Raw genomic sequence first — 12364 nt, 5'->3', positions numbered from 1 at the left:
ATCAAGTTGTAAAGGCCTGAAACGCCTCAAAACACTGAAATCACTGGAAATTGGTAGTTCATACAATAGACAGAATTGCGTTTAAGTCAATAACAGATTGGAGGATAATGTCTTATAATACTATAATATTGCGTATGTTATACACATAATACTTTATTTTTAATCTTGTGGTTTATGAAGTTTTTTCCAGAAAGGTAACTGAAAAGACAAGGTGATTTGCTGCTAAGTTGACACTATTAAAAACTAGATGGACTGGCATGACAAAATGACACTGGCTATTTCCAAGAAGTGTGGTTCTTCTAACACACTTAGCACCTGAATACAACTTCCTTTATGTCTGTTGTTTCTATAAAAGTTATACTCTTTGAAAGCCATTGAAAAAGCGTTCAATAACATCAGCTTTCATTGTAATATTGTCAAAACCATAGATAATTGCACACCTACGGTAAAGTTCCGACTTACATTCTACATTCGTCAAAAAGATGAAGCATCAATTACGTAAAGTAATTAAATTTATTTTGCAGATAGTTTAGCCGCTGTCACATTTCAGGCCTGAAGAAAATGTCAGTGTAACGAAAACACTTACAATAATGTCTAACATATACTGTAGCTCGAACTTGTTTTCACCTGAGCAAGCCTGATATTGTTTTCGGACATGAGATGGTAAGTGGGGTTTCGAAGTTCGGCAGGATAGCTTTTCTGTGACACATAATCAGTCAACCATCCATGCTGGAAATTCTAGTGCAGCGGAACATTTTACCGAGATTCTGTGATATACATCAAATCACAACAGCCCCTCAGTTGCCGGGGGTTGTCAAAGTGTAGCTGCGAGGCAGAATGAGCAATCGCTGACACAATGCCATAAAGGGACGCAGTGTTAAACTGCTGAACAAAACACGTCATCTCACTGTTGAAGAAATGAATGCTTCAATTAAGAAATCAAAATATCTCAAAACTTTCAAAAAGGAAACCGAATTTATTGTGTTGTCGGAGAGAAACAAACGGTAATTAATTTAACACCGAATTCTAAAGCTTTTTTTCCCCAGAAACTTACCTCCAAGTAAAATATTGCGGACTCCTTCAATTATGTCACATTTTAAGAACTCTCACTAATCCCTATCATGTTTAATTCTACAACCTCCTGCCTCGAAACAGCCAGTATATTATTGATCTCAAATGCTGCTAACTTGATATCAAATCTCGTATTCAGATCTACTTACTTCTTTCAGAAAACGAGTCAAAAAAGAACGATTTCAAACAGCCAACTTCGCTTTCCCTGGTGGTGTCGGGCTAATGATTAGTCGAAGACAAAGTCAACTTTTCTTAAACCTCCTTGAAGTTATGCATTGATCACAAAGTCTGTCTAAAAAGCGGACAGGCTTTGGTAATTAGATTTCGTGTTTTTTTTGTTGTGGTTGCTCTAACATTGTGCGTCTGCCCAGTCGGTGCTGAGCTGACATCTCCAGCGTGACTCAGTCTCTCTGCGGCAGTAAGTATCCCTTTTAACGCAACATTAAACCCAATCCCGGTTCAAGCGACGTGTGCTGTGTACTTAAAACAAAAGAGGCGTCCGGTGTTAATTTCACACCGCATAATCCCCTTCCACCGGCTCAAAGATAATTTATCACCGAGATGTTTTATGACAACTACTGATCAATCGCAATTACTACCTTAATCTGATGTAGTTTAAGTGACAGGTCCCAGAATTTGGATGGCACATTTACACAGCAGCTTGCTACTTTGTTCCTTAACCCTTCGAGGACTGAATTAACTTTTCTTTCGCTTAACTTCCCCATTAGACGAAACACATGGGATAAAACGAACCCTAGGATGCTGCCCGTTACATTTGGGATGGGAAGTATAGACCATTGCAGCGGGAGAGGTGTGGAAAATAAAGGGAGCCCTTAGTAATTTTCTCACAAGAGTGGAAAACATAGTGACAGCGATCGGTGTTGGAGAGAGGTGACTTTCTTAAAAAAAAGAGCCAATCTTCTTGGAAGGCTGGCCATGGAGAAACTTGACATCACAGCATTACTGAAGCGACACATCCTGATCTCTGGAATCTCAAGCACGCGTCTCCAAAGTTCAGCACCGCTATCAGTTCTCCATCTAACGCAATGTTTCATTATGGAGGGGGGGGACGTGGAGATATAGAACAAAGAAAAAGAAACATACCATGCAACGAAACAAACTTATAAAACCATCAAAAGAAACCCACTTCACCCCCAATGTATGTGTCTCTCCCCCTCCCCAGTGCCCATATGGCACTCCACAAAGTTAACACTTTCAACTCGACATTTCCAGCCCCAACGAGGTACTGATCCACCGCGGTGCATGCCCATTTTGAAGGGGTGTTTGGAAGCACTGGGCAACACAAAGCTGGACTGTAGGCGTCAGCGGTCAGGAAGGAAGGAGCGGGTTCACTTACTTCACTCCGAGGCGCTTGGCTACTGCAGGGAGATCCCGCTGACTTGGTAAAGCGCAGCCGGCAGCTGCCCTCATTCAGACTGTGGCTCTCTCTCTCTCTCAGTGTGTGTGTTTTTCCGCTAGGTGCCCCACACTAAAATGGCTGCAAGTGAGGGAGCTTCAGCCAGTGGGATGTTTTTTTTTTATTGACGTTGCAGCCCTGCCACTGCAGTGCTGGATGAAAGAGAGAGAGAGCGATCAATAATTGTAGCCCAGGGAGTGGAGTGGGCAATCCCAGCTAATGGAACAATCCAGCCTCCAGCAACTGTGTGAGTGTAGAGGGGTGGGAAGCGAAACACAGAAATACTGTAATCTGCATTAACCCCCAGCCCTCTCCTCCCAAGAAAACATCCTAAGACAAATATTGTACGTGCACATTGTGGTGTGTCTACATACACATATGCAATGCAAGACATAGGTAATTGATAGTAGCTGATTCATCCACTCTTACTGTGGGTAAATGTGACTTTCGTTAACACGTGTCACCCAGTATTATTTTTGCAGTCGTGCATGGGATTTCTTGCAGCATCTGCATTGGTGCTGGTAGTTACATTGCTACAGCAGTATAAATGGACAATAATCTAGCATGTTTTACATAGCATGGTCTGTGATGTGTAATCACTAAGAAAAGACCAACAGAAATCTTTACTTCCATGCTGTGTTTAGGAAGGGTCAGATGCAGTTCGTTTTCATTTTCTCCTTGGCACAATCTTTGTCAGAGGTCATTTTTTCACCCTCCATTGTTGGGAGGCTCAAATGCCTCCCAAGCAGCATCAACAGCTCTCACAATCAGTTACAAAGAGTTGCCTGGGTCCATCTAACTGAGATTGTTTGCCTCCTCCATCTCCTGGCTACATGGTTGTGAATCATGAAGGACATGGGGCAATGAGCAAAACGGATCAAACATTTAACTGCTCTCCCTCTGCCATACCGAATGGTTGCAAATGCTCACTGTTAGTGAACTGTGTTGTTTTTGTTTTGACTAACCAGCCATTGCTAATGAATTGTTAGGAATGGGATATAGCACAGACAACACATCAGATAGATTAAGAGATATCACACAGAAAAGATATTTCCACGTAAAATCAGTCCATTTGACAGGGCTTCAGTTCAATATTACTTTGGGACTTATTTCAACAAAGTATATGTGATCTTCAGAAAACACGAGGCATCACTCCCAATGTAGTGTCCTTGAAAATTAGGCTATCATGACATTAGTGCTGTCCATTAGGTAAGTGAGGAAAGGGCAGGGTGATTTATTTTTATTTATACTTTCATGTGATGTGAACATCGCTGGCTGGGCTGGCATTTATTGCCAATACTTAATTGCCCTTGAGAAGGTGGTGATGAGCTGCCTTCCTGAATTGCTGCAGTCCATTGGTGCATGTCAATCCACAATGACCCAGTGACAGTAAAGTGGCTTGTTAGGCCATTTCAGACTTAACCACGTTGCTGTGGGTCAAGAGTCATACATCTGCCAGACCAGATAAGGATGTCAGATTTCCTTTCAATTTTGGCTGTACATTTTAATTTTAAATTCTACCAGCAGCCATGGTGAGATTTGAACCCATGTCCTCTGACTATTAGCCTGAGCCTCTGGTGCACTAGTTCAGTGACATTACAACCAATTCCTGTTGGATCGTCCTTCTTGCATACGTGAAGTACCTAATGTCTGTTTCAGTCATTGTCACTGCACACTAAATCTTTGGCTTTTTCCAAATGATGGTGGCTACTTTTAGCAGAACATGAAAGTGCACTTTCTACCTATCATGTTCAAGGCTTAGAAAGCTGTGTACCCAAATTTCTCAGCCACTAGTCTTGTAGGAATCACTGTTTGGACCAGCACAGATTGCCCATCCTTAATTGCCCTTGAAAAGTTGGTAGTGAGCTGGCTTCTTGAGCCACTGCAGTCCATGCAGTGTAAGTACATCCACAGTGCTGTTGAGATGGGGCTCCAGGATTTTGACACAGTGACAGTGAAGGAATGGCAATATAGTACCAAGTCAGGATGGTGTGTGGTTCGATGTGTAAAATGGCTCCATGGTCTGTCTATGCAACAGAAACTGCAGTTGAAAGCAATTTACTACTTTTGAGATATTTTTGATGAATGTTATGGAGTGCTATATATAGACAAGTTGTCATTTTTATGACTGATGAGGGAATAGCTATTGCTCTGAGTCTAAAGAAGAAAATAGTATTTCTGTCATTTCTCAGTTTACTGAGGATAAAAACCCATTTCTCAATAAAGCTACAGTAATCAGAAGACAGTCATTTGAAACTGCTTTTATTTTCAAGTGGATTCCAAGTGAGGAGACTTGAGAGCAAACCTTAGCTTTAAACAAATCATGTAAAATTTAAACCCAGGTGTTAAAATGGACATTAATTCACATTGCTACTACTTACTCTGCTTATTGGCAGCCATTAATCTTGGTGAATTGGACATTCCACACAGAGCTTCATGTAACATAAGGACTGAGGGAAATTTAAGCACAATCCATCCTGTAAGACTTAGTACCGACTGAATGAATATTGTGTGGTGCGTAAGTCGATGATCTCTTTGTCACATACAACAGACTTCATCTTGGCTAAAAATAATTATAGGTCTCTTTGTAAATGAATATAAGCAAAGTGGTATTTGAAGCCTTTGTGTACAGGGAGAGTTCCTGATAAGATCAGGTTGTCTTGTAATGTGAAGTGATGTAAGGAGCAACACTAATTTGGGAAGTAAAAACTGGAAGAACTGCAGATGCTGTAAATCAGGAACAAAAACAAAACTTGCTGGAAAAGCTCAGCAGGTCTGACAGCATCTGTGAAGAAAAATCAGAGTTAATGTTTCGGGTCCAGTGACTAGTTCTGAGGAAGGGTTCTGATTTTTTTCTTCACAGATGCTGCCAGACCTGCTGAGCTTATCCAGCAACTTCTGTTTTTGTTACTAATTTGGGAAAATTTTATTGATTGTAGGTGGGACAACAGGGACAACTGTGGGACTGACAGTTAGTGGCGGGAGCAGAGATTTGGTCCTCTGAAGACCTGTACAATAACTTGCATCCTCTCCATCCTCAGTATCACTAATGTTCTCTTGCTCATCAAGCTTATGGCTCTCTTCCAATATATTGTTCTCACTGTAGAGGCAAGTGATGCAACATGCTTGTTGTTTGATACCCTATTTCTAATCCTGTTTGGCCAAAAAGATATGCATTTATATTTGATCAACCCTTGAATTTCCTGGACACGAGTCTCCTGCTTCATGATAAAAGACAAAGCCAAGACTACCTGCAGTCAGGAGTGGGGAGAATCAGCATGAAAACCACACCCCCTTTCTCAGCAGTAAGAATGCTGTTATCTGTAGTTTATACGTCCAGCAACTGATATGACAGCAACTGAGAAAAGGTGGATGTAGGGTAGATGGAGTAAGGTAGCAGGTAGACAAAGGGATATGGTGATAGGTGGACGAGTCTTTAGAGTGATGATGAGGGTCAGTGAAGGGCTAAGCTGGCAGGTACGTGACTAGTTGGGGTGACATGTGGATGAAGGATTAAGGTGTCAGGTGAGTGAAGGGGTATGGTGTCAGGTAAATGAATGACTGCTTAGGGTAGGTTGAAGGGTCATTCAGAGGCTGGAGGATCCAGTCTGGTCAATGGGGTCTTGGGACAAGGTGGGAGACATCAGGAGTTTGTGGACTGATGTTGGGGGATGAGTAGAGAGTGATTAGCTGTAAAAAATCCTGAAAGATCTGTGGATGCTGTAAATCAGAAACAAAAACAGAACTTGCTGGAAAAGCTAAGCAGGCCCAGCAACACTTGTGAAGAGAAATCAGAGTTAATGTTTTGGGTTTCCAGAACTGAGGAAGGGTCACGGGACCCGAAACATTAACTCTGATTTCTCTTCACAGATGCTGCCAGACCTGCTGAGCTTTTCCAGCAATTTCTGTGATTAGCTGTGAGTTGGGGGATGTTGTCAGTTCCATTGTTACCCAGGAGCTAGAGTAAATCTTTAATTCTCTATCAAGCGTACGTGATCTTCAACCCTCTGGAATCTCTAAGTTCAGGGGACCTTTTCAGAGGGTGTCAGAGGTTGTGTAATTAACCGAAGAAAATTTCAAGTCACTGGGCAATTCCTGTGGAGACAGCTGTATTGGAATTTTCAGATGGTCTCAATGTGCAACTCCAGTCTACTCTGTAGAAATGATAGTTCCTGGAATTTCTTGGTGATTAGTTTAAAAGAGAGTTGTCGATCTAACAGGAAACAGAGTCAGGATGACTGGGCCATTTTCAGATTGGTATTGTGGCTTCACCAATGTACAATTTATAATAATGGCTTGGACGAACACTCTTAAGTGTGTTGTAATTAGATTTGCTGATGATACAAAGATAGATTGGATAGCAAGTTGTCAGGAGGTCACAAAGGGTCTACAAAGGGATATAAATAGATTACGTGACTGAATAAGCATTGAGCAGATTGAGTCTAATGTGTTAAAATATACAGTTGTCTACTTTGGCAGGAGGAACATAAAAGCAGACTGTCAGTTACCTGGAGAGAAATTGCAGAATGATGTGGTACACGTGGATCAGATTTGAGCTCCCTAAATAAGGAGGTGTATATTTACTCTTACATTAGAGGCAGTTCAGACAAGGTTCATTAGACTGGTTCCTGGAGTGAAGGGGTTAGTTATAAAGATAGGTTGAACAGTTAGGGTCTATAGTCATTGAGTTTAGAAGAATGAGAGATTCTGCAAAGCCTGACAGAGCGGAAAAATTTAGAACCATTTCAAAATAAGGCATCAGCCATTGTAAACAAAGTTGAGTAAGGACATTTTCTCAAAGAGTCATTAACCTTTGGAATTCACTGCCCCATAGAGCACAAGAAACTGGATCACTGAAGGCTGAGTGAGATAGCTTTTGATCGACAAAGGAGTTAAAGGTATTTTGGAGCAGGCTAGAAAGTAGAATGAAAGTCACAATCAAGTCAGCAATATTTATTTATTTTTTCATGAGATGTATGCAAGGCAACTGTTTACTGCTATTGTTTACTGCTCCTTGAACTGAGTGATTTGCTTGGCTATTTCAGAGGAACGTTAAGAGTCAACCACATTGCTATGGATCTGGAGTCATGTGTCGGCCAAACCAGGTAAGGACGGACTTTTGTGATCAAAATGTGTCTGATGGTTGATGATAGCTTCTGAGACTCGATTTCAATTCCATACTTTTATTAATTGAATTGAAATTCCACCAGTTGCCTTGATGGAATTTTTTACCTCAGTCCCCAGAGTATTAGTCTTATGTCTGGATTACTGCTTCATTGATGTTAGCACTACACCAGTAATCCACCCTTCTGTGGAAGAATGAGCTAATATTTTGTTGAATGGAAGGACAAGCAGGTATGGGAGTCTAATGGCCTGTTCCTGTTTCTTGTGTTACAATGTACAATCTCTGCATGTTGTCTTCTGGGAAGCCTCCACTTTTCCCATGCACCTGGATGATTTTTTATTGAAGGTCTCCAGCAGTCTGCGCTTCCACCCACCAACGGACTACTTCAGTATCTCAGGACTCACAAATGGTGCTGAAAATTGTGCAATCATCAGCAAACATCCTGACTGTTGGCCTTATGATGGAGGCAAGGTCATTGATAAAGCAGGTGATGATTGTTGTGCCAAGGACACTACGCTGAGGAACTTCTGCAGAGATGTTCTGGAGCTGAGATGACCGGCCTCCAACAACCATAACCATCTTCCTATGTGCCAGGTATGACTCCAATCATCGAAGAGTTTCCCCTGATTCCTAATAAATTCAGTTTTGCTGGGGTTCTTTGATGCTACACCCAGTCAAATACAAGGTAAGAGTGATCACACTCACCTCACCTGTGACATCAATAGAATGAGTGGAGCCAATGTAACATGAATATTCCATCAGAGCCATTAGCTTATATATCTATTCATTTGGTGGATTATTGGGAACATTCACCACGGTTAGCAAGCTTCTTGAAAACAACATTATCTTTAAACAATTTGTCCTAAATGTGACAATGTGGTTCATTCTTTACTATTCTTGGCTATTACGTAAGATAAGGGCACATGGGGTGGGGGCCATGGGTACAAGAGTAAGTTATTAGTTTGGATAGAGAATTGATAAAAGGACAGAAAACAGAAAGTCAGAATAAACTGGTTATTTTTAGGTTGACAGGCTCTTACCATTGAGGTACTCAAGGATCAACTATTTACAATCTTTCTTTGTGACTTCAGTTAAGGGGCTAAATGTGACATAGTCAGACTTGCTTCTGATACAAAGCTAAATGGAAAAGTACGTTGTTAAAAGAACACAGAATGTCAGCAAATTGATACAGACAGATTTAGAGAATGAACAAAAACATGACAGACAGAGTATAAAATAGGGAGCTGTGAAATCATTCGTCCTAATAAAATGAAAAGGAAAACAGATATTTTTCAATAACAATCCATTAAAACAGTGTTCAGAAAGATTTGAATTTCTTGTTACCGGTCTCACATTCAAATTAGTGTTTCTTGTAGCCTAGACATGCAAGAATTTCTTTAGGGTTGCCATCTCCCTTTCTGTTCCTTCTCCTCACCCTCCTGTTCCTCAGAGTTCCTCGCATGAAAGCTGGTGGCAAGGGCTGTCTGGTCATGATAACAAGGCTGCATTTTTCCATCATCACCTCTTACAATGGAGAATTTTGATAACCTCCTTTACCCAACTGTGGAGTGCAAGCTGCAAGGTATCACAAATTTCTCCAACTCCAGTCCAAAACGCCAATCACAAAAATGTTCATCACCATCACAGTGGTCTTTGCTGTGATCTGAGATTGCAATTATAACAAATGGCAACTTTCAGTGAGGACATCTGAAGTATAGACTTCTCATACATTGTTCCTCATTGAGGTTCATTAGGACAACTTTTCCCTGAACACCATTACTGAATATGACTTCCTGCTAAGAATTCTTCTATTGTTCTCCCTTCTCATCTCGCACCCCTCTTCTAGCAGGTCTTCCAGCTCCATGTAGCTCTGTTCATTATCCCAGACATGCTGCATTCCAAGAGGAAGGCCTATTGGTGTTTCCAAGACCAGGAGCAATTGGTTTGTACAGTGTTCTTGAAGTCATCAAAAAGTACTTCAGCATCTGTCTCAGTCTTCGTTATATACATTTGGAACATCATAGTAAACCCCGAAGAGTTGTAGAATTGTCGCAATGTCCAAAAGTAATCAATTAACAACTAATCTGTAAGTAGCTGCTGATCCCTTTAAATGGTACCAGTTAGCTACAGGTGGGTGTTGTATTTCCTGCTGTTCAATGCTTTTTCAGATGTGCAAATTTAAAATGAGATTGAAGAAAGCAGATTATTGTTTGAACAGCAATAGATTGGGAAAGGGGCAGATGCAACAAGAGCTGAGTATCTTTGCATTCCAGTTACTGAAAGTAAGCATGCAGGCAGCAGGCAGTGAAGGAGGCAAGAGATATGTTGACCTTCATAGCAAGAAGATTCGAGTACAGGAGCAGAATGTCTTGCTGCATATGTACAAGGACCACACGTGGAATATTGTGTGCAGTTTTGGTCTCCTTATCTGACAGGGTAAACACAGAAAGGATGTTCCCGATGACCGGGGAGTCCAGAATCAGGGGTCACAGTTTAAGAATATCGAGTAGGCCACTTGGGACTGAGATGAGGAGAAATTTCTTCATCCAGAGCCTCTGGAATTCTTTGACACAGGAAGCTGTTGAGGCCAAAACATTGATTCCTTTCAATAAGGAGTTAGATATCGTTCTTAAGGCAAAAGGGAGCAAAGGGTATGGGGAGGAATCAGGAACAGGGTACTGAGTTGGATCATATTGAATGGTGGAGCAGGTTAGAAGGGTGAATGCCTACTCCTGCCTCTATTTTCTATCTTCCTATGTTTTAAACTCTAAACTGGCCGCATGGTGCTGAATCATCATAGCATTCTGACTGACAACATCATCTTCCTGTTCTACAAAATTCAGCTGGAAGTCTACTTTGTAAAACATTCTCAGATGACATTCTGTGAGTGTCATGTCAGAAGTGAGCCTGCAAACTGTGGAGATAACGGTGGAGTTCTAACAGAGGGACAGAATACCCCAAAAAACACCTACAACTGGATCCTATTTTTTGGCACTTTAATGTTATCAGACAGAAGATAACTGGAATTTGCACTTGGCCAGTGAAACCCTTATCCCGAAACATAATTTTTCGTAAGGTCATTGTAATTCTCATCCTCATTCTTTTCCAGAAGATTTTCTGGAAGGGCCCGTAGACCCTGTCTGTGGCTATAGTGTGTAACTTCCAATGCACCACATATCATTCTGCCAGTTCATCCAAAACAAAATCAGAGCTGTCTAGATATCTGCAACATTCCCTTAATCATTCAGTAGTGTAATCTGTTGTATTTCTCTCGTCTACAATGTACCTTGTTCAACGACCTCCCTGGAGATGTATGAAACTCCCAGAGTTTCAGCGGCCAAGTTTTGAACAGTTAATGTACACCTTTCATGAATCAGCCTTGCTATCTGTTTTCAGTGTGAATAGTTGTGGAATTCTTGATTCCATGAAGATTTATACCTTGTACACTTTGCCAGGAAAATGACAAGATAATGTTATGCTTGTGGATGCACACCACCTGTGCATTCAGCAACCCGTAACCCTTCCTGCTCAATGGCAATGTGCATAGATAGCTTGCAAATGATGTATTTATTTATATGCCTGAAAAAGAAAGGATCTTTCTGTCCAGCTATTGAACTGCCTGTGTATAAAACCGTTGCTAAAGTAGGCTATCTGATGCTTCTTTGATGCTGCACTGAACTGAAAATTGAATGATGCTGCTGATATATCCAACTACTGTGTGAATGACATTGCTACATTAAAGCTCAATGTAGTGCTGTCATTTCCCTCAGAGAACACCATTTGTATAATGTTCTTTGGCCACATTTCTACTTGCCTTCAAGCCTCTCTGCCTGGGGTCACCTGCTATTCAAGCTCCTCATCATTCAACAGGGACAGCAAATTACTTGGCACTGCATCCATGGTGGAAATCTCTGATTACCAATCTTTTAAAGTTATGAGAAACTTCTCTGACCATTCAATACTGCATGCCTCTCAGTTGCTTTAACTCTTACTTCAACTAGCAATAATGCATTAAGCTAACATGTAAGATTTGTGGAGGATTCCTGTTATTGATATTTTAATAATCATGAACACTATTCGTTTATACACTTGAAAAGGAGGAATCTGCAGTAGTAGAAGAGTACTGGGACCAATTAGATCGTTATTTCAAAATGTCAGCACATCCACAGTGGGCCAAATGGCCTCATACTGTGTTGCAGGATTCTATGATTCTAACATAGAAAATGAATATTGATCCTTGGTTTATGAGTTGTTCTGAATTAAATTACTTTATTCACCAACAGCTTAGGATCAAATGTTTAAGTTAACATAACAGAAGTTTAAGAAAAAGAAACTTGTATTTATATAGCACCTTACGTGATCTCCAGCAACCCAAATGAGAGAACATGTGAAATGCCATGCAATCTTTCATGGGGAGAGATACAATGCAAATGTATGAATTTGCAACTTTATTCCTTCTTAGGACATATTGGCTTCTGGATTACTGTCAAGATGATGAATAAGAACTCCAAAGTACTACATACATTTTTAGCTTTTAACTCCAACGTGCAATTTTTTTGTGATGCGGAGGTGCCGTTGTGGGACTGGGGTGGACAAGGTCAGAAGTCACACGACACCAGGTTATAGTCCAACAGATTTATTTGAAATCACAAGCTCTCGAAGCGCTGCTCCTTCATCAGGTGACGTGATGAAGGAGCAGCGCTATGAAAGTTTGTGATTTCAAATAAATCTGTTGGACTATAACCTGGTGT

General features: G+C 40.9%; 1 protein-coding gene across 1 annotated transcript in view; it reads right to left on the bottom strand.

Annotated features, from left to right (window-relative positions):
• The window catches only part of sv2ca (synaptic vesicle glycoprotein 2Ca), a 179537-nt gene extending 177015 nt beyond the window's left edge, over window positions 1-2522 (bottom strand). The window contains exon 1 of the mRNA XM_048595034.1: window positions 2429-2522. The gene's annotated coding sequence lies outside the window, so the exon portion shown is untranslated. The remainder of the gene's footprint in view (window positions 1-2428) is intronic.
• Window positions 2523-12364: the final 9842 nt, after the last annotated feature.

Source organism: Rhincodon typus, chromosome 3 (genome assembly GCF_021869965.1).
Source record: "Rhincodon typus isolate 14 chromosome 3, sRhiTyp1.1, whole genome shotgun sequence".
NCBI classification, from domain to species: Eukaryota; Metazoa; Chordata; class Chondrichthyes; order Orectolobiformes; family Rhincodontidae; genus Rhincodon; species Rhincodon typus.
This window is presented reverse-complemented; position numbering and strand designations above follow the sequence as displayed.